We start from the raw sequence: 23,803 nt of genomic DNA on the forward strand, positions 1-23,803 counted from the left end.
AAAATTCCAAGCCCTGGAAGATTGTAAAAGGCACTTGAACAGTTCTTTGCTCAAAAAGATAAAAAGTTTTGGGAAGATGGAATTATGAAGTTGCCTGAAAATGGCAGTGAGTAGTGGAGCAAAATGGTGAATATGTTGTTCAATAAAGTTCTTGATGAAAATGAAAAGTGTGTTTTTTATTTTTGCTGCTGCTGCTACTAAGTTGCATCAGTCATGTCCGACTCTGCGTGACCCCATAGACAGCAGCCCACCAGGCTCCGCCGTCCCTGGGATTCTCCAGGCAAGAACACTGGAGTGGGTTGCCATTTCCTTCTCCAATGCATGAAAGTGAAAAGTGAAAGTGAAGTCGCTCAGTCGTGTCTGACTCTTAGCGACCCCATGGACTGTAGCCCACCAGGCTCCTCCGTCCATGGGATTTTCCAAGCAAGAGTACTGGAGTGGTTTTTACTTAAAAACAAAAGGAACTTTTTGGTCAACCCAACAGCTGCTCCTCTATTCACCTGAAATTCTCCCCCATAAAATAGTGATTTTAACATAGGTCCATAAATTCTGAGCTTTCTTCCTCCTCCTTTGAGTTAAGGATTAAAGTCACACATTATTTATATATATCCTCAGATAATCATATTTGCTGATATTTAAGCAGGAGCAAGAAGGGAAGGTGAAGGAATGAAGAGAACTCCTATCCAGGAAGTTGCTTTCCCCCCAGGTAGCACCTTGACTTCCCATAAGCAACCACAACTTGTCTCATCCAGGGCCTTTATCCAAATGTCTCCTCCTCCTAAGGAGAGTAAGTCACACACTGGGATTGTCCTCTCCAACCTTCTTTGTTCACCTAGAATTTCTTTACAAGGTAATTTAAGCGTCAGCACCATTCACCTTTACATGTTTCATTCATTCAGTCAATGTCTACTGAGCACCTTCTCTGTACCAGGCATGGTACCCAGGACTCAGCAATGAAAGGCCAAGTCTTTCTTCTCACAACTCAGAGTCCAGTGAGAAAACAGACAAATTATAATACATGAATTTTGATGTGAAGTGAAGTGAGTCACTCAGTCATGTCTGACTCTTTGTGATGCCATGGACTCCAGGCCAGAATACTGGAGTGGGTAGCCTATCCCTTCTCCAGCAGATCTTCCTGACCCAGGAATCAAACTGGGGTCTCCTGCATTGCAGATGGATTCTTTACCAACTGAGCTATCATAGAAGCCCCCAAAATGGAGAACATGGAATTCTCTATCTAGGCCAGAACACTGGAGTGGGTAGCCTTTCTCTAGGCCAGAACACTGGAGTGGGTAGCCTTTCTCTTCTCCAGGGGATCTTCCCTACTCAGGGATCAAACCAGGTCTCCCATATTGCTGGCAGATTCTTTACCAGTTGAGCCACAGGGAAGCCTGTATGAACTTGAACAGAATCTATTTTAAGATGCTGTATGTTTCCCCCAAGGCAGGAGACTCGGGTTCGATCCCCTGGAGGAGGAAATGGCAACCCACTCCAGTATTCTTGCCTGGGAAATCCCACGGACAGAGAAGCCTGGCGGACTACAGTCCATGGGGTCACAAAGAGCCAGACACAACTGAGCGACTAAACAATAACAATTCATTATCCCACAGTTCATTTACCTTGTGACACACAGAAATCAAAATCACTTTCAGTGTTCTTTTGTTGGTTGGTTGGTTGATTTTTAATGATCTTCACTTGAATGGTCTACCTCAGAGGCTAAAACAACACACTGGATTTCATCTGCATCCTGTCTGAGCTATTTCTGCCCCTCTCACCAAAGAGCCCTTCTGCAGCAGCATGGCCGGATGGTGTGCAAACACACAGACCCTTGGCTTCCTCAGTCCCACTCAGGGCTCTGACAGCTGCTGGACCTACCTAAGCATCCTAGGATGAACATTTCATTCTACCTGAGTAGAATTCACTACCACAAAAAGCCGTGGTCCTGAGAACACAGCCACACATCCCGGCTCTCCTGAAACAAGGTTTATAAGAAGGCTGCAGACAGGCACTCACCAGCATGCACTCACACAGCTGGCAGAAAGCCACTCTGTTCACTGCCTGCACCACTCCTGTCACTGGAGGCCAGCGTCTGAGACGACAACACGGTCTCTAAACGCCTCTTTCCAACTTCAGAAATGCTCTTGGAAATCACCATCCCCGGAAACACTGGCCAGAAACCGTAGTTCCCCTGGCGCACAGTGGGGACTTTAAGATGAGGTCTCCTCCAGTGGGCTTCTCTGTTCCCCACTTCCTCTCTCATCCCCTAAAATCAATACCTAAAGTCATATGTCCAACTCTTCTTCCATCTCTCCAAGATGTGGAGAGAAAGGGCTAACCTAGCTGGGGCGATGAGCACCTGGTAGCTTTTATTTATAGAAAAATTGGGAAGGATTAAGCTGATCACAGTGTTTATGATGAGTCCAGGCCATAAATATTGACCGAGGGCTTACTCTGCAAGTGCACATGTTGCTTAACATTCACTCAAAGATCACACAGTTAACCCACATCTGGAAGGAGAGAGGTGTTGAGTAGGAAGTGTGAAGCTAGTACAGTCAACAGAGAAGGTGGGAGCATCGGCTGAGTAACACAGATTGTTAACAGCTAAAACAGAGCGGGGAGGGAGATAACTCAAAGTAGGAGGGGCAAGGAAGGGTGTATCTTTAAAGTTAGTTTTTTTTTTTTTTTTTTTTTTTTTTTTTATTTATTATTTTATTTATTTATTTATTTATTTATTTATTTTTTAAATTTTAAAATCTTAAATTCTTACATGCGTTCCCAAACATGAACCCCCCTCCCACCTCCCTCCCCACAACATCTCTCTGGGTCATCCCCATGCACCTGCCCCAAGCAAGCTGCACCCTACGTCAGACATGGACTGGCGATTCAATTCTTACATGACAGTATACATGTTAGAATTCCCATTCTCCCAAATCGTCCCACCCTCTCCCTCTCCCTCTGAGTCCAAAAGTCCGTTATACACATCTGTGTCTTTTTTCCTGTCTTGCATACAGGGTCGTCATTGCCATCTTCCTAAATTCCATATATATGTGTTAGTATACTGTATTGGTGTTTTTCTTTCTGGCTTACTTCACTCTGTATAATTGGCTCCAGTTTCATCCATCTCATCAGAACTGATTCAAATGAATTCTTTTTAACGGCTGAGTAATACTCCATTGTGTATATGTACCACAGCTTTCTTATCCATTCATCTGCTGATGGACATCTAGGTTGTTTCCATGTCCTGGCTATTATAAACAGTGCTGCGATGAACATTGGGGTACATGTGTCTCTTTCAATTCTGGTTTCCTCAGTGTGTATGCCCAGCAGTGGGATTGCTGGGTCATAAGGTAGTTCTATTTGCAATTTTTTAAGGAATCTCCACACTGTTCTCCATAGTGGCTGTACTAGTTTGCATTCCCACCAACAGTGTAGGAGGGTTCCCTTTTCTCCACACCCTCTCCAGCATTTATTGCTTGCAGATTTTTGGATCGCAGCCATTCTGACTGGTGTGAAGTGGTACCTCATTGTGGTTTTGATTTGCATTTCTCAGGACACAGTTGCTTCTGTCCACACATGTCAATGGCTTTGAACATGTAAAACATCTTCTGCTTGTGTAAAATGTTTTATGAAGACAAAGTAATTCATAGATTTAAATGTCACCTAAGAAAAGAAGTCACAGGCCACAAGTACAGAAACATCACAGTTCTAAAATGTTTAAGTACCTCAGTTCCCAAAACACCAAAACATTAAATCTTTCAATATACTCAAAGGTGCTCTACCTACCCTACCCAAATTATGCATATGAACCTCCTATCTTCTCCCCCTGCGTCTACCAAATATTAACCAACAGCAGAGCAGGAACCCCAGGATGCCATGATGCACGAAACGACACCCCAGTTAACCAGCTGTCCTAACACCCTGCTGGAGCCTCCTGGCTCATCTGGGAGTTCTGCCAGACAGTGACACTGCGGTGGTCACTGAACCTGCTGGCCAATCACAAATACAAACCCGAGCTAATGGCTTTAGGATGAACTGATGGGGCTTCCTGGGGACACACAGGAGTCTTCACTTTGGGGTATCAAACTGTAATGGCATACTTATTGAGCAAGTCAGAAAAGAACAAAGAAACACGCTGAGGAAATAGGAAATCAAAATTCCTCCTGCCTAAATCAGGCCGAAAAAAAAAAAATCTGGCAAATAAAGGTGATCATGTGGCCAAGATAAAAGGCTACACCCTACTTACAGGAAAACAGAGAGCTGAAGCAAAAATGAAAAAGTAAAAATCACTTTGTTTAGAATTAAGGAAAGATCATGAGCCAAAGCCAACTCTGGAAGAAGTTAAGGTCAACATGTAGAATGTCCTTCAACAGAATCCTCCCTCCTCTCAGAACTCAGAGCCATCTTTACCCTGCATAAACCGTTGCTTGAAAATGACCTGGAATTTGTTTTCCTAACTACCAGAAGCTCTTAAAGGGGCTGCAGCTCTAGCAACCCCGTGCGGATGCTGGCTGTCAGCACACGAAGGTAGTTATACTATGATCGTGTTTCAAGTTTCCTCCTATAGTTTCTAAGTTACTTTTGTATGCAATTTTTCATTTTACAAGCCTTTAAAAAAATACTAGTAATTCTCAGTTGGTTCCCAGCCTGGCTTACTAACTCCAGGCTGACTGGATTTGCATTTGGAAAGGCCATCTTGTTTTTTTCATAAGGCAACCTCCAAAGAGAAAGAGAGGTTTCCCTGGTGGCTCAGTGGTAAAGAACCTGCCTGCCAGTACAGGAGAGGCAGATCCAACCCCTCGGTCACCCCCGAGGAGGAAATGGCACCCCACTCGAGTATCCTTGCCTGGGAATTCCCATGGACAAAGGAGCCTGGCGGGCTACAGTTCATGGGGTGTCAAAAGAGTCGGACACAACTGAGCAACTAAACAACAATAAAAGAGAAAGAGACTGAACCAGTTCCCTTCTAGTGGGGAAATGGTGGGATTGTTTCTTTTTTGTTTTCTTATTTTGTTTGTAGATACTTTCAAAAGATTCACTATCTATCCTGGGTCAATGGATGGATACCTCCCCAATCAGGGCCTTTAACACTGTGGCCAACACAGTAACACTCATCACTCTAGTGGGGAGAGGCACAGATCTCCCAGAAATCTACCTTAGTCAAGGCAGGAAATGCCCTAAATGCCTTCTCCCATTCCTTCCTGTCTTAGTCCATTCAGGCCACTATAATAAAATACCATAAACTGGGTTACTTATAAGCAGCAGACATTTATTTCTCTTAGTCTGGAGGCTGAGGAGTCCAAGATCAAGTCACCAGCAGAATCAGCACCTGGTGAGGGCATGCTTCTCCAAGGATGTCCATCCTCTCACTGTGACCCCACATGGCAGAAGAGCTCAGTGGGGTCTTTTTTATATAAAGACACTAATCTCATCTATGAGGGCTCTACTCTCATGACCTAAAGCACATCCCAAAGGCCCCACCCACTAACCCCACCTCACTGGGCATTAGGATTTCAGCAGATGAATTTTAAGGGACACAACATTCAGACCCCAACACCTTCCCATTCTTCTGCACCACCACCCTGCCCTGCCCTCCCCCCCACACACACCCATGTTAAGTCACTTATTTTTAAAAAATTCTCTTTTAAACAAAGATGACCATGGAAAGTGAATATGCAGTTTACATATACAGGTAATATTCACAATACACACACATACACTTTTGGCAAAAGACAGGTAAAAAAATTAAGATTTCCCAATTACTACCCTAAACTGAAAGGAAAAGAGACAAGGTCCACAACCCAACTTTCACCAATCTTTGGAAGGTAGCAGGTAAGCCCAATAGACATTTGTTCAAGCAATGACCACTGTGAGTCACCTGCCCTCCCTGGGGCTTCTGGGCTGACCCAGGCCAGAGGCCTGAGAGCCTTCCTAAGTGCCGTCCCTCAGGAGTCCTGTTTCCACAGGAAGATCCCAAAAGGGGCCAGAGTCTCTATTTTTCCCTATCTTCTAGGAATCAAAGAATCAATAAAGTGAGGTTCAGAAAACCCCAAACCCAAAAAGACTCTGGGTTTGGATTTGCAAGGCACTATAGAAAGTCAATCTCTTTAAACATCATTCAGGCGATTTGACCTAAAGTCGCCAATTTAACCATACAGCACGTAGTTACATAAATTGGTTGAGCTTTCCCTGCAATGTTGTCCAAGACAAATGACTTTAAAATAATCTCCACTCTCTAAACTCCCACTGTCACTTCTGGCTTTTTAGTCAGATTTACATAACTTTTTAGATTAAAATATTGCTATCAGAACTCTCAACTTTTCCTACTCAAAAAGGATTCACCTAGCGTATTCTTCGCTATATGAACTTACCACATTAACTTTTGTTATTTGAATTCAAGATCCAAATATATTCAGATAGTGAGAAATATCTACAATTTCAGAGGGATGTGTAAATTAACTTTAATCTCATCCTAAAACAGAATGAAAACTTGTCACAATTTGAAAGGTCTAAAGGATCCTAATCAGTAACCTCTACTATAGGCACAGCTGAATAAACATTTCAAATCTCTTTATCAAAATCTGTACCAGACCACTCTACATACATGAGGATGGTTAGTGTCAAAAATAAAACAGTTTTGGCAAGGACATGGAGAAATTAGAAATCCCAGTGCCATATACTGCTGATAGGAATGTACATGGCACAGTCGTTGTGTAAAATAGTTTTGTGGTTCCTCAAAAAATTAAACTTAGGATTACCGTGTGATCCAGGCTAGTGGTAAAGAACTAGCCTGCCAAAGCAGTAGAAGTAAGAGACTCGGGTTCAATCCCTGGGTCAGGAAGATCCCCTAGAGGAGGAAATGGCAACCCATTCCAGTATTCTTGCCTGGACAACCCCATGGACAGAGGAATCTAGCAGGCTACAGTCCATGGGGTGGAAAAGAGTCAGACACAACTGAGCAATCAAAACACACACAACACCACGTGATCAGCAGTTCTACTTCCAGATATCTACACAAAAGACCTGAAACCAGAGACTTAGACACTTGTGCACGAAAGTTCATAGCATCATTTTTCACCACAGCAGAAGGTGGAGACCACTCAATGTCCAACAGATGAATGGATAAACGAAGTCTAGAGTACATATACAGTGGACTATTACTTAGCCTTAAAAAAGAACACAATTCTGAGACGTGCAACACAGCAGACCTTGAAAACATTATAGTAAATGAAAGAAGGCAGAAGCAAAAGGACAAACATGGTCTGCTTCCACTTGTGAGGCGCCTACAGTGGCCAAACTCAGATTCAGAAAGCCGAACGGTGATCGCCAGGGGTGGGAGGAGGAATGGGGAGTCATTGTTTCATGGGTGCAGAGTTTCCGTTTGAGAAAATGGAAAAGTTCTGGAGGTGGATCGTGGTAATGGTTATACAACAATATAAATGTACTTAATGTCACTGAACTGTATACTTATATACAGTTATAGTGTTAAAATGAGCTATACATATGTTACCAGAATAAAGGGGAAAAAATCTGTAGCAGAGACTATAAGAAGCTATCACTACACACCTTTGAGAACAGCTAAAATAAAAATATTGACAATGCTAAATGCAGATAAGAAGTTAGATCTCTCATATATTATAGGCATCAATGTAATAAGCTACAGCCACTCCAGAAAAGAACTTAGCACTTCCTTTAAAAACAAAACATACAATAACCAAACAACCTACAACTTCATTCCTGTACATCTATCCCAGAGAAATGAAAATTATACCTACACAATTGTTCACAGCAGCTTTACTTACAGTAAGTAATATGAAGCAACCAAAATGTCCTAATACAATAGGTGAACAGTTAAACTGCGGTATCCCCATACCACGGAATTCTACTCATCAATGAAAAAGAATAAATTACTGATACAACAATTTGGATGGACGTTATAGACATTATACTGAGTGTCTGAATGAGCAAACCTCAAAAGATTACATGCTGCATGACTTCATTTGCATAACATTTTCAAGATGACAAAATTCTAGAGATGGAAAATGGATTAGTGATTGCCAGGGGTTAGTATGGATGGAGGAGCCCGGTGGGCTGCAGCCCATGGGGTTGCTAAGAGTCGGACACGACTCAGCCACTTCACTTTCACTTTTCACTTTCACGCACTGGAGAAGGAAATGGCAACCCACTCCAGTGTTCTTGCTTGGAGAATCCCAGGTACAGGGGAGCCTGGTGGGCTGCCATCTACGGGGTCACACAGAGTCGGACACGACTGAAGCGACTTAGCAGCAGCAGCAGCAGCAAGGGTGGAGAAGGAGGGTGATGAGTATATTAATGCACCATAAGTTTATCTACCTGTCTGTGGAAGTTGAAGGTACTTTTATTTTCCACTATCAAAAAATGCTTCAAAAGTTCTGACTGTTTATCAAGAGCAGAGCTACGTACAATTTAATGGCTCAATATCCCTCCCAGTGATCTCAAGCTCCACTGAAGCACAATGGCAGCCACCCACAGAAATTCCACCAACAAACTGTCACATTCTAATTTATGCCCACTGCATTTTGGCCTATTTTCTTTCCTGTTTTGCCTGAGAGGGGGAGCTCACTATTGAATTCAGTCAGTGGTTTTGACAAATATCATCTATTTTCATGTTTAAGCTTTACCACTCATGAACAAAAGTCTTTTTAAAATTCAAGAACACACAGAGATGTATAGGGTGCTTCCAGTTCAAACAAACCCAGTTTACAAAAATCTGAATTCAAACATACAACCGGTGGGATTATCAAGAGTATGCACGATTGGGTTTTATTCAAATAGGGTACTCTCCGGCTAAAACATTATTTTATTGGTGTGCAACTTTTCCAAAATACCTTTATTAAAAAAGGGTACAAGGAAGGTAATAAAGAACCAGATAGTCACAATGCAAAATAAAAGCAGACAACTGATTAGAAAAGTCAGTCTTGGACTTCACACACATAGCCATTCAACTCCTGTTTGCACTACTAATCCTTTACATTCCATTCTACACAAAGTGTTTTCAATTTCTACCAAAATATGCACTGCAACATTTTATGATGATTTTAAATGGCAAGATGTGTGATTCCTATTTGACCTACAAATTTATGGGTGGCCAAGTACCTTTAAGTGGATTGATGCTTTAATGATCCAACTTTATTAACTCATGTGCTGAAAATCTCTGCTGAAAATGAATATTTCAGTAACCATTTCATTTTTCCTGCAGGTTTTTCTATTATCTGATCTCAAGGAAATAAAAGAAGCTATATTTCCAATTTCTAGAAAGTCACTTTTAATAACTATGACCATATACTAAACAATAAACGATTATGTCAGATTCTTAAGCATATTTGGTTTTAGTGACCTAGATTTTCAAATTCCCCCCACGGTCACCACTGCCCACAACCCAGATCAACCGCAGAGACCAGCCCTCATCTGCGTGGTGCTCCACAGCCTGGGCATTTCAAATTACAAGCTGGCACAGAAGTGCATGCTTCCGCATGGAATTCCACAGAAGATAAAGTCTCCGACATGATCTAGACCAGCAACTGTTTCTAAACTGCTTTTTGAGTCCCCCCTAAATTTCCCTCTCTAGTGGATCCTCTTGATCTGCACAAACAAAGGAAGGCTTAAATGAGACAAGTTCCTGGGAAACATGGAACCTTCACAGCCACGCACCCACAAAGGGTTCCCACGTGGATGCTGTTCCTGTCACTGTTTCAGGAGGACAGCTCTCACCGTTATTCAGAAACTGTTCCCCCATGCCCTCCCTGACTCAAACTGCTGATTCTGCCCTCAACAGTTCTGCTATCTGTCAGAAAAGGCTGAATGATGGTCTCCTCTACGTTTAGGAGGGAAAGAGTTTGCAAAATTAAGTATAAGAACCCAGAGAATGCATGGATCATCATATACTGTAATAGAGCAGAGTCTGAAGACCTGGGTTTCAATGCCCGCTTTGCCCTCATCTGAAAATCGATCTCACAGCATCTTCGTCCCCAGGCTGACCTCCAAACAGACGGCTCTCACCAGGGCATGCGCCCTCCCACTCAGCACCCTCTACCTGGGCTGCACTTTACCCTGACACTTACCCTTCTCAACCCAGGACGCTTGTCTGAAAAGTGTCCCCCATGCCCCTCTGGGTTTCAGGAGCATCCTCAGCTTGTCTTCATCAAGCCACTCATCACAGGATCACTAAGTGCTTTCGGTGAGCGTGTGGCTGCCTCTCCACTAGCAAACTGAGGGCAGGGCAGCCTGCTTTCCCCAAGTTTGTTCACACGCATGCACACAAACGCCCATGTGAAGCTTAAGCTTAGGGCTCCCAGTTCACAAGGCCTCTTCCAAGGCCCTAGAAGAGCCTAAACATCACGTTCACACAGTCAGTTTTGTCTGATCTACAACCGTAAGGTAATCTTGAAAGGGGACAGAGTCTGATCTGTACAAGCCCGGGGTGGTCACCATGACCAGAGGAAGGCAACAACGAGGACTACTGGGAAATCTGGCTGAGATCTCATGTTCACCCGAAGTATGCTGGGTGAATTTTAGGAAAAAATAATTAATAAAATTATTCTGTATTTCACGCCAGAGTTGGGGGTGGGGGAGACACTTTAACTGCCAGCAGTGAAGCGTGCCCTCTCTTTTCATTCGAGTTCCCCCAGACACATTCCCCTTCCTGCTAGGTAGTACTGGAGCATTTGGCTAAGAGGAATATTGGGACTATTTTTTATATTTATGGGACTTGTCGATTTTTTCCAATTTTTTAATTTCTCATCATTCTTACTTTCAATCTGATTTTATGCTTGTAGTCTTATATTTCTTTTCTGAAAGAGAAAAACTGCAGAAGTTTCAGGCCCCATAAAACTTGGATTTGTCCCAGCCTGTACCTCATAAAGCCCTTGGCCCCAAAAATTTGTCATGGGAATGACTGCATATAGGAATGAGCTCAGGGCAAGGCACTTAACATCTCTGGGTCTACCTCCTCTGCTCAACAGTCACGTGTGGTGCTAATGAAATGGATGACGTGTGAAAACATCTGGTAGGGACCTACGAGGCACTCAACAAGTACAATAGCAGTGCCATGACCTTCTTCCCCAAAAAAACATGGAACATAATAACTGAATATTGGGTGGTTATCAGTAAAGAAGCCAAACGGAGGTGCAGTTCATGCAACATAGTTCATAGATCATCCTTCCCAAGTTAGGGGACTCGTTAGGGGACTCGTCAGGTATCCTCTGTTAGAGAAGGCAAGCTTTTCACTCCCTACTACTTTATCAGAACTACCTCACTCTTAAATTCTAATTCTAAGCTGGGAATTTTCTACCTCACAAAGACTTCCTTAATTTAATGCATAATTTTGATACAGTCCATACAGTACCTTCCAAATTTAGTTAGGATTCAAAGTCTAGGACAATTTCCTCCCAAACCTCCCAATTTCTTGACCGTCATGATGACAGCTCCCCCTCCTGCTGGGCTGTCTTTCTGACTCTTCATGCACCTGGAGAAGAGAGAGCTAGTGTGACTGCCCCCAGCCCAAAACAGGGGCGGTCACATAGCCGCTGGGGAAAGGCACATAACCAGCCAGAAATAAGCATGCTCCAAGGTGAACACAGAATGTTGTTCTTTTTTTCTTTTAAACTTTTTATTCTGTATTGTGGTATATAGCAGATTAACAATGTCATGATAGTTTCAGGTGAACAGCAAGAAAGGAATGTATCCAGTCTCCCCCAGACTCCCCTCCCATCCAGGCTGCCACATAACACTGAGCAAAGCACCTTGTGCTATACAGTAAGTCCTTGCTGGTTATCCATTTTCAATACAGCTGTGTGTACAGGTCCATCACAAACTCCCTAACTAGTCCTTCCTCCCATCCTTCCCCCACCAAGCAATCATAAGTTCATAGAACACTGTTTATTGAAGGCAACTAAATTAAAGTCAAGTATTCATTCAATAAATATTTTCTGAACATGGCATTAAACAGGTACTGGAAAAGTCAGTGGACAGAAAGTTTAAAATCTCTGCTGTCCTGGTGTTTACAAGCTAAAAAGAAGATAGATTAAACACAACAATAAGCAAAATCTCCTCAAAAATGTAAAATGTAAAATGTCGAGAGTGTTTAGAGGACTTTGAGGGTATTGTCTGAGTTGAAACCTGCACAGTGATAATTCTACACAGTGGGGAGGGGCACACATGTGCCACGTGGGGGAACAGCACATACAAACGTCCAGGGGTAGGAAGATGTATGAGACTCCTGAGGAACTAAGAGCAGAGTCTGGCTGGAGCTCACAGTACAGGGAATCTGTTCAATCTCACAGATGGACAAAGTGCCATCTTTAATTATCAGCCTTTTTGTCAACTGGACCCACTCCCCAGTGACCACAGGCATTGTCTAGAATGCTCCTGTTCAGAGTCAGAGATCAAGCTTATCTCCATCCTCAGTGATTCTCTAGAAATGCAATCAGCAAACATTTCTGCAAACTCTCCAATACACTGAACACTGCACTTGGTATTTTGATATAAACAAAGGGCAAAGGTCTGTGTTCAAGGGACAGTTTGTTATAATTCAGAATGTCCTGGAGTGAGAGTCAGAAGACCCTGGGTTCAAATTCAAGTTCCAGCAGAATTCAGCTGGGTGGCCACACTTGACTCAGTCCAGTGAGAATCCCAGATGCTGGCCCAGATAAATACATGCTGATGAAAGAACACCACCTTGCTTCCCTGAACCTAAATTCTCTTATATGTAGATGGAGATAATCCCTATCCCACAGAATTTTTGTAAAATTAAATGAGAAATCATTAAAGAACATACTGTACACTGTTGAGCACATAACAAATTTATTAGAAATGTTTGGTTTCTAAGCTATTTCATTGGAGCCAAATGTTTACTTTGCCCCAATTGATTTGTCCTACTTAAGTGTGAATCTAGTATTATTTAGTGGCAATTTAAATTTCCTAGTTCATTCCTTTTAAGCAAAAAGCTGTAGTTCTCTTTGAATTTTAGCCTCACCTTTGGAAAGCCCAGCCCTTTAGGCTACAGGCTATACCGAAGGCACTTTGGGGTAACGATACATCCTGATCATTGCCAACATACCCAGGAGATAAGGAACAGCTTCCAAAATGGTAACTTAACCCATAAAGTGAAACCAAGCCTTAGGAAATTGCCAAAAAAGATACCCATTGTACAGCTTTCTAGCACTGTAACCTAAATATCACACTGTAACCCATTCCTACCTGAGGCTATTCCTGGTTATGGAACTGGACCAGCTTGAACAAAGTTCTGCAAATAAGAGAATAAAGAAAGCCCACCAGGGTAGAAAGGGGACATGTTTCAGAGGACTTGTCTCAGAACAGACAGGGTACAAAGCAAGAGATGAACACATGAAGATAACCAACATCTGAAGGGGAAAAGAAAGTGTCCAGAGTCTGAGAAACAGGCAGCTCTGCAGAGGGTAAAGGCACCAATCCAAAGATGAATGAGAATCACAGCAGACACGAGAAAAGAGACAGTCATGACCATCAGCACGTCCTGATGGCTGATCAAATACAGAAGACATAACGAAGGAATAAGGAAAACCTGGATTTAAAGCCAGGATGCCTGGGAGAATGGTGGTAGAGTAACACAAATCAGGAGGTTATAAAGGGGATCGGTTTGGAAACTTGAAAAAGTTTTTAAAACTATAACAGTCTGGATTTGAAGCCAAGGCTGAAAAATTGAGTGGAAAGAGCCAACAGGCCAGCTGGAAACAGAAGATGTAGCAGGGGCAGAGGTCAGGAGGAGGGCCCGTGCGTGGGAGTCTTCGAGGAGAAACTGTGGTTGAAAAACCAAGGAGAAATGAGCTGCCAGAGAAAGCAGGGGGCTGGGGGAACCCCCACTAAGCAGTGGAGAAGAAAGGGCAACAAAGAGCACAGGTTGAAAGAGGATCCACAGAGTTTGAGAACACTGGGAACACAAATCTAAAGCACAAACCAGAGCAGGCAACCTGCCCACCGAGACCCCACACTGACTTCTCACCTCATCACCCTGGCCACCAAGCTCTCCATGAGCGGCCTCGCCCACCTCTCCAACCCATCTCCCCTCCCCCACCACACAGCAGCCACATGGGCCTTTGGCGATCCTGCGGGTACATGGGGTTCACCCCTACTTCAGGGCCTCAGAGCTTCTACCAGAAGGCTCTCAAGGGACTCTGGTTCCTAACCTATCAAACCTCACTCACACACACACTATTCTCTACCATACCATACCACGGTCTTGTCCTAACACACATCACAAGTGGAAATTGTTATGTCTTTGTTTACCTGCTTACTGTCTCTCCACTCACAGTGGACTCTGACAGAGTAAGGTCCTGGGACCTTTTCTCTTTCCCTCTCGACTACATGCTTAGTGACTCGAAGAGCGCACTGCACTTCGTGGGGACTTAAGAAAAACCCTAGATTGAGCAAAAGCCAAATAGTGCCCTTCATGAATCTAGTTTGGAAAAGAAAGACAAACAAAAGAACAAGGTAAAGCCAAACTGTATCAAGTTATAGAGAGGAAAGCGGAGTTTGAGATAACAGTATTCAAACCATATAGCACCACATAGCACGTGCCCTCAGGGGTGCAGGACAGGGACTGTTGAGAATGTAGAACCACTACATGGCAAATAACACATTTTTACTGCTTCACATCTCACTTCTTCTACTGCAGGTTCTCCCAAAGGAAAATCTGACCCACACCCATGATGCCTAAAATTCTTGCTTAAGGTGGCAATACATCTTTTAAAAATCAAATAGAACAAAAATGTCAATTACTGCAAGTTCTATATTAAAAGACAGAAGCCTGCATGTAACCCAAAACTGTGGAGGCTGCCACTGAAACACGGGAAATGAGACAAGAACACCTGTACAACACTTGGTACTTATGTACCCACAGCCCCCAGCCCACACCAGCGAAGACATTCCCTCAAAGATGCTGTGTGCTGGAGTGAATTCTTCCAGCAGTTTCCTGAACTTGTACATTTTACCTTCAGGTCTTTTCTCAGAAGCCTGCATCTCAAGATAACAGTAGAAGGGGGCACCATCAAGCGCCAGTGTACTGAGGGCAAAGAGCTGTGTTTCTTTAAGAACCTGGACCAGGATGAAGCTAAGAGAGGATTTATGTAGCATCTCTAGGTTGAAGAGGTTTCTTCCCCCTCTACACCTGCCAGAAGCATCAGAGAACCTCCTGGAGCAGCTAAGGCGCACAGGACTTCACAGGAACTGACATTGTTGCTGGGTAGTTACCACGGTTCTCCTGCTCTGCGATGAGAACAACATACTGCTTTGGAGTTGGTTTGCCCCTTCCTTAAGGAAAGCAGGAGAGAAGGCCAAAAGGTAAAAGCAGGATCAAGCAGAGAAAGACCATGCAGAGAAAGGTCAAGCTAAGTTGGCAGAAAGCAAGAGCCATCGAAGGAGCACTGACTTCAGCCAGTCCAGCTCAAGCAACATTGGAGGAAGCCACCCAACAGGTAGCAACTGGTTGAGATGCTCATGCTGTCCTGTTTAAGTCAGAACAGGTAAGCTTAGTATAATTTCCTAAAAACAAATTTGCACAAAGTAAACGTGTGATCAGTAAGTTCATCTCAGGCAAATGCCCCTCCTGATCCCATTCTCAAAGCCAGAATTAGCTGTATGGACATGCACTAAGAGACACCCTCACCAGGGCCCTGACACCTGAACTAGTGACATTACTATTCAGCGGAGCTTGAGAGCTTGATGGCACAAAGGATCATCAGTTCCCAGGCCCAGCTTTTTGTGAGCAAATGAGCTTTAGAGGGTCAGGGGTTAGCAGGATTAACAAAAAAAAAAAAAGTGAGGGAAAAAAATAGATACTTTAATTGAAAGTCCAAGAAGTTACATCATTCTTCAGTGTCGTAAAGTTCAAAGGGAGACTGCAGGGTGGTCAAGGACAAAATGAGGACCTGGCCGATGCGGACATGAAGTTGTAGTAACAGTGCAGTGGAGAGGTCATTTTGATTAGCCAGTGAAGATGCAAAAATCCCAGGCTTATTGTGGATCTGCCACTAACAAACTTTCTGAGCAAAAAAAAAAAAAAAACGTTATGGCTTCCAATACATCATTTACAGATCCTGAGTGTCAAACCAGCTGAGTTAACATAGTCAGATCAGTGATTCTCCCTCTCAGAACCTGGATTTCCTCATCTGCGAAGTGCCAGTGGCTAAGGCAAAGATCTTAAAGGTGCCTTCACATACCAAGATTCCAAGCTGATGGTCAAGAGGGACTGATCACAGGAGGCCCATCAGGGGAGCCACAGGCAGAGAAGGGGCAGCATCTGGAGGACAGGATTTCCTTCGACAGGAACCAGAAGCCAGAAGGAATCTGTGGGAGTCAGGAAGGAGGTGTCCACCAGGTGAGTACAGAACAAAGCAACCAAGTCACTTATAGCCTCCTTAGGAAATGGCCTCCCTGGGCCCTGTCCTAGGTCCCACTCCAGAAGGCTGGGGCCTGGGAGTGTGCTCAGCCAAGGAATTCAAGGACACTTTACCAAACCCCAGAGATAAAAGAGGTTGAATGGAGGAGGTTCAGCTCAGCTACTTACAGTACTGATTAGATCACCAAACATCAGATTACACCTTCAATTACACACAGTGGGCCCAACAGCAACCAATATACTTGGGACCTAATTCAGCAGGATACTGAGACTCAGAATAAAAGAATAATGACTATAAAAGGCTAAAGGAAGAGGGAAGCCACTTAGATCCAACTGGCAACAAGCTCCTGAAGCTAAAACTCTGTTGTCCAAATGGTTGTATAATCTGCAGCAGCAGGAGAAAAAAAATGATTACTCTCCTCAGTCGATTGCTATCATTAACACATCTAAAAGGGTAGAAGAGAGCAAGAGCCCACACACAAAGTTCCACAGACACACCCTCTGCAGAAGTTATAAAAGTCTCCATGGATTAGACGTTCATATTAGCTAGAATCTGAGAAACAGCAGAAATGAAGCACCATGCCCTCTCCCCAAAACAAAGATTAAAACAAGGGAACTTCTTTGAACTTTTACAAAATTTAACAAGCTACCCTTCTTTGCCCAGTGAAAATGAATTTAAAACCCCCAGCTTCATAATTACCACAGTTGTTAGGGCTAAAGAACTAGATATTAAGTTTATCTGAAAGTTGCTGAATAAAATGTGAACGCTTATAAACCTCATTTGCAAAGAAATAATTGAAGTATGCAATATTCTTCATTCAACAATTCCACTTCTGGGAATCTATCCCATAAAAATGAAAGTATGCATACATAAGGACATATGGACAAGGATGTCTAGTAAATACTGATCCACAGAGAAGGGGCCTAACCCACACAAACGTTTATTAAACAGAATGAATTAGAGCTACACCTGATGACTTGCAGAGATTTCCACAAAGTAATGCTGGGTTAGAAAAGATATAGAAGTTTATATAAATATGATCCAGATTCTTTTTTGGGCCATTTATCACTCAGCTTGTAGGATCTTAGCTCCCAACCAGGAACTGAACCTGCATCTTCTGCACTGAAAGAACAGAGTCTTAACCACTGGACCATCAGAAAATTCCCTGATTCAGACTTGTTAAATGATTTTATTAAAACTTGTGTCTATATTTACTGATGTGTAGGGTTGTATGAGGAGAAGGCAATGGCACCCCACTCCAGTACTCTTGCCTGGAAAATCCCATGGACGGAGGAGCCTGGTGGGCTGCAGTCCATGAGGTCGCTTAGAGTCGGACACGACTGAGCGACTTCACTTTCACTTTCATGCATTGGGGAAGGAAATGGCAACCCACTCCAGTGTTCTTGCCTGGAGAATCCCAGGGACGGCGGAGCCTGGTGGGCTGCCGTCTATGGGGTCGCACAGAGTCGGACACGACTGAAGCGACTTAGCAGCAGCAGCAGCAGGGTTGTATGAGCATGGAGAATGTAGAAATATACACACTAAGTCAGTGATTCTCAAACATCAGCACACGTCAGAATCACCTGAAGGTGATATCTAGGCCCCACACCCAGAATGTCTAATTCAGTAGGTTTGCAGTGAGGTCTCAGAATTTGTATTTCCAACAAGTTTCCCAGGGAGGCTAATGCTGTTGAGAATGACTGCAGTAGGTTGCAATAAGAGTTACCTGTGAGACAGAAGTGGAGGTATGGAAACAGGGAGAGAATAATGGGGATCTGTGCAAGATAACATAAACAGCTTTTTACATGGTTTCTTTCATGGACTGTGTGTGTATATGCGTGCATGCCCACAAATTTCTGAAAGGACTGTCTTCAAAATATTAACGAAAATTCATCCAAAGGCAAAATTTGTAATGATCTCTATTTTCTTCTTGGTAATTTCTTATTCTTTTTATAATAAGCAAGTGTGATTTAAATAATCCTTGAAATAAAGCCACTTATTGAGAAAAAAACCTTCGGAAATCAATTTCTCAAGGAAAAGCTCTTCTATTTTGTTTACAGCACTGAACTGATATTTTTGTAAAGATGAATGCTAATTACACTTTATATAAAAATAAAAATATAATTAATGTGGAAAAGGAAGTTCTTGGATGAAGTACATAACAACATGTATTTTATGTTGCTGTTGTTCAGTTGCTAAGTCGTGTCTGACTTTCTAAGACCCCATGGACTGCAGCTCACCAAGCTCCTCTGTCCATGAGATTTCCCAGGCAAGAATACTAGAGTGGTTTGCCATTTCCTTCTCCAGGGTATCCTCCTGACCCAGGGATCGAACCCACAACTCCTGCATTAAGCAGATGGATTCTTTACCATTGAGTCACCAGGGAAGCCACATGTGTGTTTTATAACCTTTCTTAATCAATAAAAATTTAGAGAAAACTCAATTTTTAAAGTAATCAAAAATAACCTACAATGGAATATAATCTGTAAAAAAAAACAAAAACTGAATCACTATGCTGCACACGTAAAACGAACACAACATTGTAAATCAAATATACAAGTTTTTTTAATTCAGCAAAAACATACAATCTTTCTTGTGAATGTACAAACATTTTCTCTTTCAAAATTCAATCTGATACTCAGCAAGCAAAATCTCTTTTTAAGCTGTACCTGCATCAGTTCCTCTTTTTACATACAGACTAGACAATAAAAATAAACAAAAACCAACTAAAAATAAAAAATAACTTTATGACTTCAAATATAGAATGTAAGTTCCCAAGTGGTGTCCATTTAAGAGTATTAAGCTAGAAAATAGGTATCTTAGATCAGTTATAATCATTGTAATTTACACTTTTCCAAGCTTTCCCATTTCTCATTAGTTTCTTCACTACAGCTCTTTGCTAGCTTAAAACATCTCCTCCTAAAATCATGTTACTATTCTATCTGAAAATTAAGCCTAGACTTCAAACCAGATGGCATGCCTCTGCTTTTCTACGGGGAACAAACAGCCTCGCCTTTCAGAACTGCTTCCTTTAGTTCCCCTCAAAATACAGATGCAGGAAGCTGCTAGAGGCTGAAAACTGGATTTGTAATGCTTATATCCCTACGGTTTGCAAATCAATATTATAAACTCTTGGCTATCAGTCCTGCCAAATCCATCTTCTTCTATAATCTTATTATAGTCCAGTGTTTCTCTGTTCCTGCAATAACAACTCAACGGACCTCCATGGTTCATTTAAAAATTAGGGTAAGTAATAAGGCTGAGTTCAGGAATATTTCTGCATTCCTAGTACTGAGATTGTCCCATTCCTAAAGATAAGCAAACAGAAATGTTTGCCAAGGAGAAAAAAGTTAGCCCCCTCAAAATAAAGGAAAATATTTAAAGCACATGATCAGATAAACACATAATCAGAGACTATACTTCCCTCCCTCTGAAACAGATTCCTGGAAGATAGAGAAAAAAAGATTAAGTTCTTGCTTTGTGCTCACAGTAAAACTAGGTGGGTATAAGAAGAAATATACCAGGCCAAGATATGAAAATACTACATAGAAACTAAAAACAAAGTAATGGTCCAAAACTGTTCTGCCAAGCAGGAAATAAACTTAATAGTACAGAAAACTAAAGTAAAACAGAAAAGAAAACATGCTTGCAGAAATCAGACTAAAAAAAAAAAATTTTTTAAGGATAGAAGAGTTAGAACAGTCCAACCTTAGAATATCAGCTACGCTAGAAGGTGAAAACAACGATGAAAGACCAAAGGATAAAACCTTAAAAAGAAGTTGAAAGTTTTCATGGATTCAAATAAAATGTATGGGGCAGGGGGCGGGGAAAGATTTACATCCATAGGTTTTTTTTTCTATAGGTATAAAGACTCTACCATCTTTAGGAAGGATTCTCTATGGTGACCCAAAAATAAAAATTGGAAAACATTTTAACTATAAAAGTTTTGTAAGAAATAAATCAAAACAGGTTATAATCAAAGGAACCAAAAAGAAATCACTTATAGGACCCACTTGAAAGAAGTATCCATTTGTAAAGGATGGACAGAAGTTGAGGAATAATTGCTATCTATTTTTTTTTCTCCATGATTATTGCCCCATTATGTGACTTAATTCTTCTTGAGGTAAATCTCACAATTTATGTTTTTAAAGCCTGTCTTAAATGATTTTTCTAGTGTATGAGCATACAATTATGCTTAATATTTTTTTATAATCAAGATCAAGAAACAACAGTTAGAACCAGACACAGAACAATGGACTGGTTCAAAATTGGGAAAGAAGTATGTCAAAGCTATATATTGTCACACTGCTTATCTAACTCATATGCAGAGTTCATCACGTGAAATGCCCGGCTGGATGAAGCATAAATTGGAATCAAGATTGCCAGGAGAAATATTAATAACCTCAGATATGCAGATAATACCACTCTAATGGCAGAAAGCAAAGAGGAATTAAAGAGTCTCTTGATGAAGGTGAAAGAGGAGAGTGACAAACCTGGCTTAAAACTCAACAGTCAAAAAACGAAGATCATGGCATCCGGTCCCATCACTTCATGGCAAATAGATGGGGAAACAATGGAAACAGTGACAGCTTTATTTTCTTAGGCTCCAAAATCACTGCAGATGGTGACTGCAGCCATGAAATTAAAAGATGCTTGCTTCTTGAAGAAAAGCTATGACCAACCTAGACAACATATTAAAAAGCAGAGACATTACTTTACCAACAAAAGTCCGTCTAGTCAAAGCTATGATTTTTTTCAGTAGTCATGTATGGATGTGAGGGCTGGACCATAAAGAAGGCTGGGCACCAAAGAATTGATGCTTCTGAACTGTGGTGTTGGAGAAGACTCTTGAGAGTCCCTTGGACTGCAAGGAGATCTAACCAGTCCATCCTAAAGGAAATCAGTCCTGAATATTTATTGGAAGGACTGATGCTGAAACTCCAATACTTTGGTCACCTGATGCAAAGAGACAATTCATTGGAAAAGACCCTGATGCTGGGGAAGATTGAAGGTAGGAGGAGAAGGGGAGGACAGAGGATGAGATGGTTGGATGGCATCACTGACCCAATGGACATGATTTTGAGCCAACTGCAGGAGATGGTGAAGGACCTGGAAGCACGGCGTGCTGCAGTCCATGGGGTCTCAAAGAGTCGGACACAACTGAGGGACTGAACGACAACAGCAAATCATCTCAGCATGTTAAGGACTCTTCGTAATTTCTAGTTCTGTTTGGGTTCTCTCTTAATCACACTTAGAGTTATCTTATTTTTCCAAAAGAACTAGGCATGACAACTGGATAGAATCACTGGAAATACACTGGAAAGAATCAAAATTCTGAGATTCAGTGTATCAGTCACATGAGAAAACACATCATGTAAATAAATGTCAAAAGAACCTTCAATAAAATTCAACACAGATTTATAGATAAAACTCTGGGGAAAAAAATACACCAAAATGTCAACATCATTATGCATAACAGGATTAAAAATGGTGATTTTTGCATGTATTTTTAAATAAATATATATAATAAATATGAATAAAATATTATGGGCTTATAACCAGATTGCAGTAAACTAGGAGAAAACAGAAGTGAATATTTATGAAACATCTGAAGACGGAAGGTCACAGAGGAAGCCTGCCGCAAGATACAAAACCAAATAATAGCCTAGCTTGTGTCTGCTTTGCCTATGTGTTACTCATCTGATGCAATTTGATTTAAAACTTGTTTTCATTATAATATTTCCCCACTGACTGCTTACTGCATGAGGTCAAGTGGGAAGCTTGGTTTAGGTCAATCCACAAAGATATTGACATAAAACATCAAGTGAAAAAACATAGTTCAGTTATGCTAAATATAGTGTATTTCATCTCAGATACTAGTTATGATATGCATTTTATATTCCACTAGGAGAAAAAACTGCCAAGTTTTTGTGAGATTTTATATGTATTAAAAGAGCTCGTCGAAATTTATAGACTTTACCACATTATCATTATCATGTTGTTCTTTCCATGTCTTTCCATATACACAGTAATTCTGACTTTCTAATGCCAAATCACAGTGAAATCATTTTGAAAGCAATTAATTCATATAGAGCCAGAAAGGCGCATATGTAATTTAAAACGACAACAGCGTAAACCGCTGTGCCCAAGGTCACACACGCGCAGGTATTGACAGCTCCACCACGACACCTGCCAGGATCAACACTGAAGTGAGACTCTCTCAATCTCAGAGATGTAAAATGAGGAAATCACACGTTTAAACTGATCAATAACAGTAACGTTTCACACCATCAGTCCCCAGCCATTGTGGCACTGGGAATGGTTTCATGAAGGACAACTTCTCCCTGGACTGGGAGGTGCAGAATGGGTTCGGGAGGATTCGAGTGCCTCCACTCCGCCTCAGGTCATCAGACATTCGACTCTCACCAGGCGCACACAACCTACATCTCTCACACGTGCAGTTTACAGAGGGCTCGCACCCCATAAGAATCTAATAGCGCCAACGATGTGGCATGAGGTGAGGCTCGGGTGATGATGCAAGCGATGGGGAGAGGCTGTAAATACAGGCGAGCTTTGCTTGCTCACCTGCCCGTTTCTAACAGGCCACAGACCAGTACCAGCCTGTGGCCCCGGGGCTGGGGATCCCTGTTTTAAACTATCTATAGAGGATGAGATTATGAGTGACTTATTTTATTAACACCTTCTGTATTTTTTTTGTTTTTTTCTAATTAGTTTATATTATTTGATAACGAAAAAAAACTTTTTTGCTCTCCTTTGGTCTGTTTAAGTGTCTTCTCTCCTTAAGCAATGCGTATTGACTCTTCCCAAATCTGGTCTTTATCTGGTAGTCTAGGTTCAAAATAGTTGACCAACTACGAGGTTTTGAAAGCTGAAGGCATAATCCTCCCAGACTTCAGACCATAATACAAAGCTCCAGTAAACAAAGCAAGAGGTACTGGCACACACCAAAAAAGACATATGGATCAACGGGACAGAACAGAGAAATAAACGCACACACGCACAGTCAGCCTGCAACCACGGGGGCAAGAATATGCAATAAAGGAGAGACAGGCTCCTCAGCTGGTGGTGTCAGGAACGCAGCTATCCAGGATAGCTGCACATAAATCAACGAAAGTAGAACAATCCCTCACACTGTACACAAAAATAAACTCAAAACGAATGGCTTAAAGACTTAAATACAAGATGTGACTCTGTAAAACTCCTAGGAGAGAACATAGGCAAAACACTCTCTGACATAAATCCCAGCAATGTTCCCGTAGCTCAGTCTCCCAAGGCAATAGAAGTAAAGGCAAAAATAAACAAACGAGATCTAATCAAACTTAAAAGTTTTCACAGCAAAAGAAACCATAAGCAAAACAAAAAGACAACCTACT

General features: G+C 41.9%; 1 protein-coding gene across 3 annotated transcripts in view; it reads right to left on the reverse strand.

The window, feature by feature from the left end:
- Nucleotides 1-23,803, reverse strand: part of ARHGEF28 (Rho guanine nucleotide exchange factor 28) — a 344,574-nt gene that overhangs the window by 251,424 nt on the left and 69,347 nt on the right. Inside the window, exon 1 of one of the 3 annotated variants that reach the window (XM_018065569.1) lies at nt 10,098-10,283. The exons of the other annotated variants lie outside the window; for them this stretch is intronic. The gene's annotated coding sequence lies outside the window, so the exon portion shown is untranslated. Of the gene's footprint in view, nt 1-10,097; nt 10,284-23,803 lie in introns of those variants that run through there. 3 annotated transcript variants of the gene reach the window in all.

Source organism: Capra hircus, chromosome 20 (assembly GCF_001704415.2).
Source record: "Capra hircus breed San Clemente chromosome 20, ASM170441v1, whole genome shotgun sequence".
NCBI lineage: Eukaryota > Metazoa > Chordata > Mammalia > Artiodactyla > Bovidae > Capra > Capra hircus.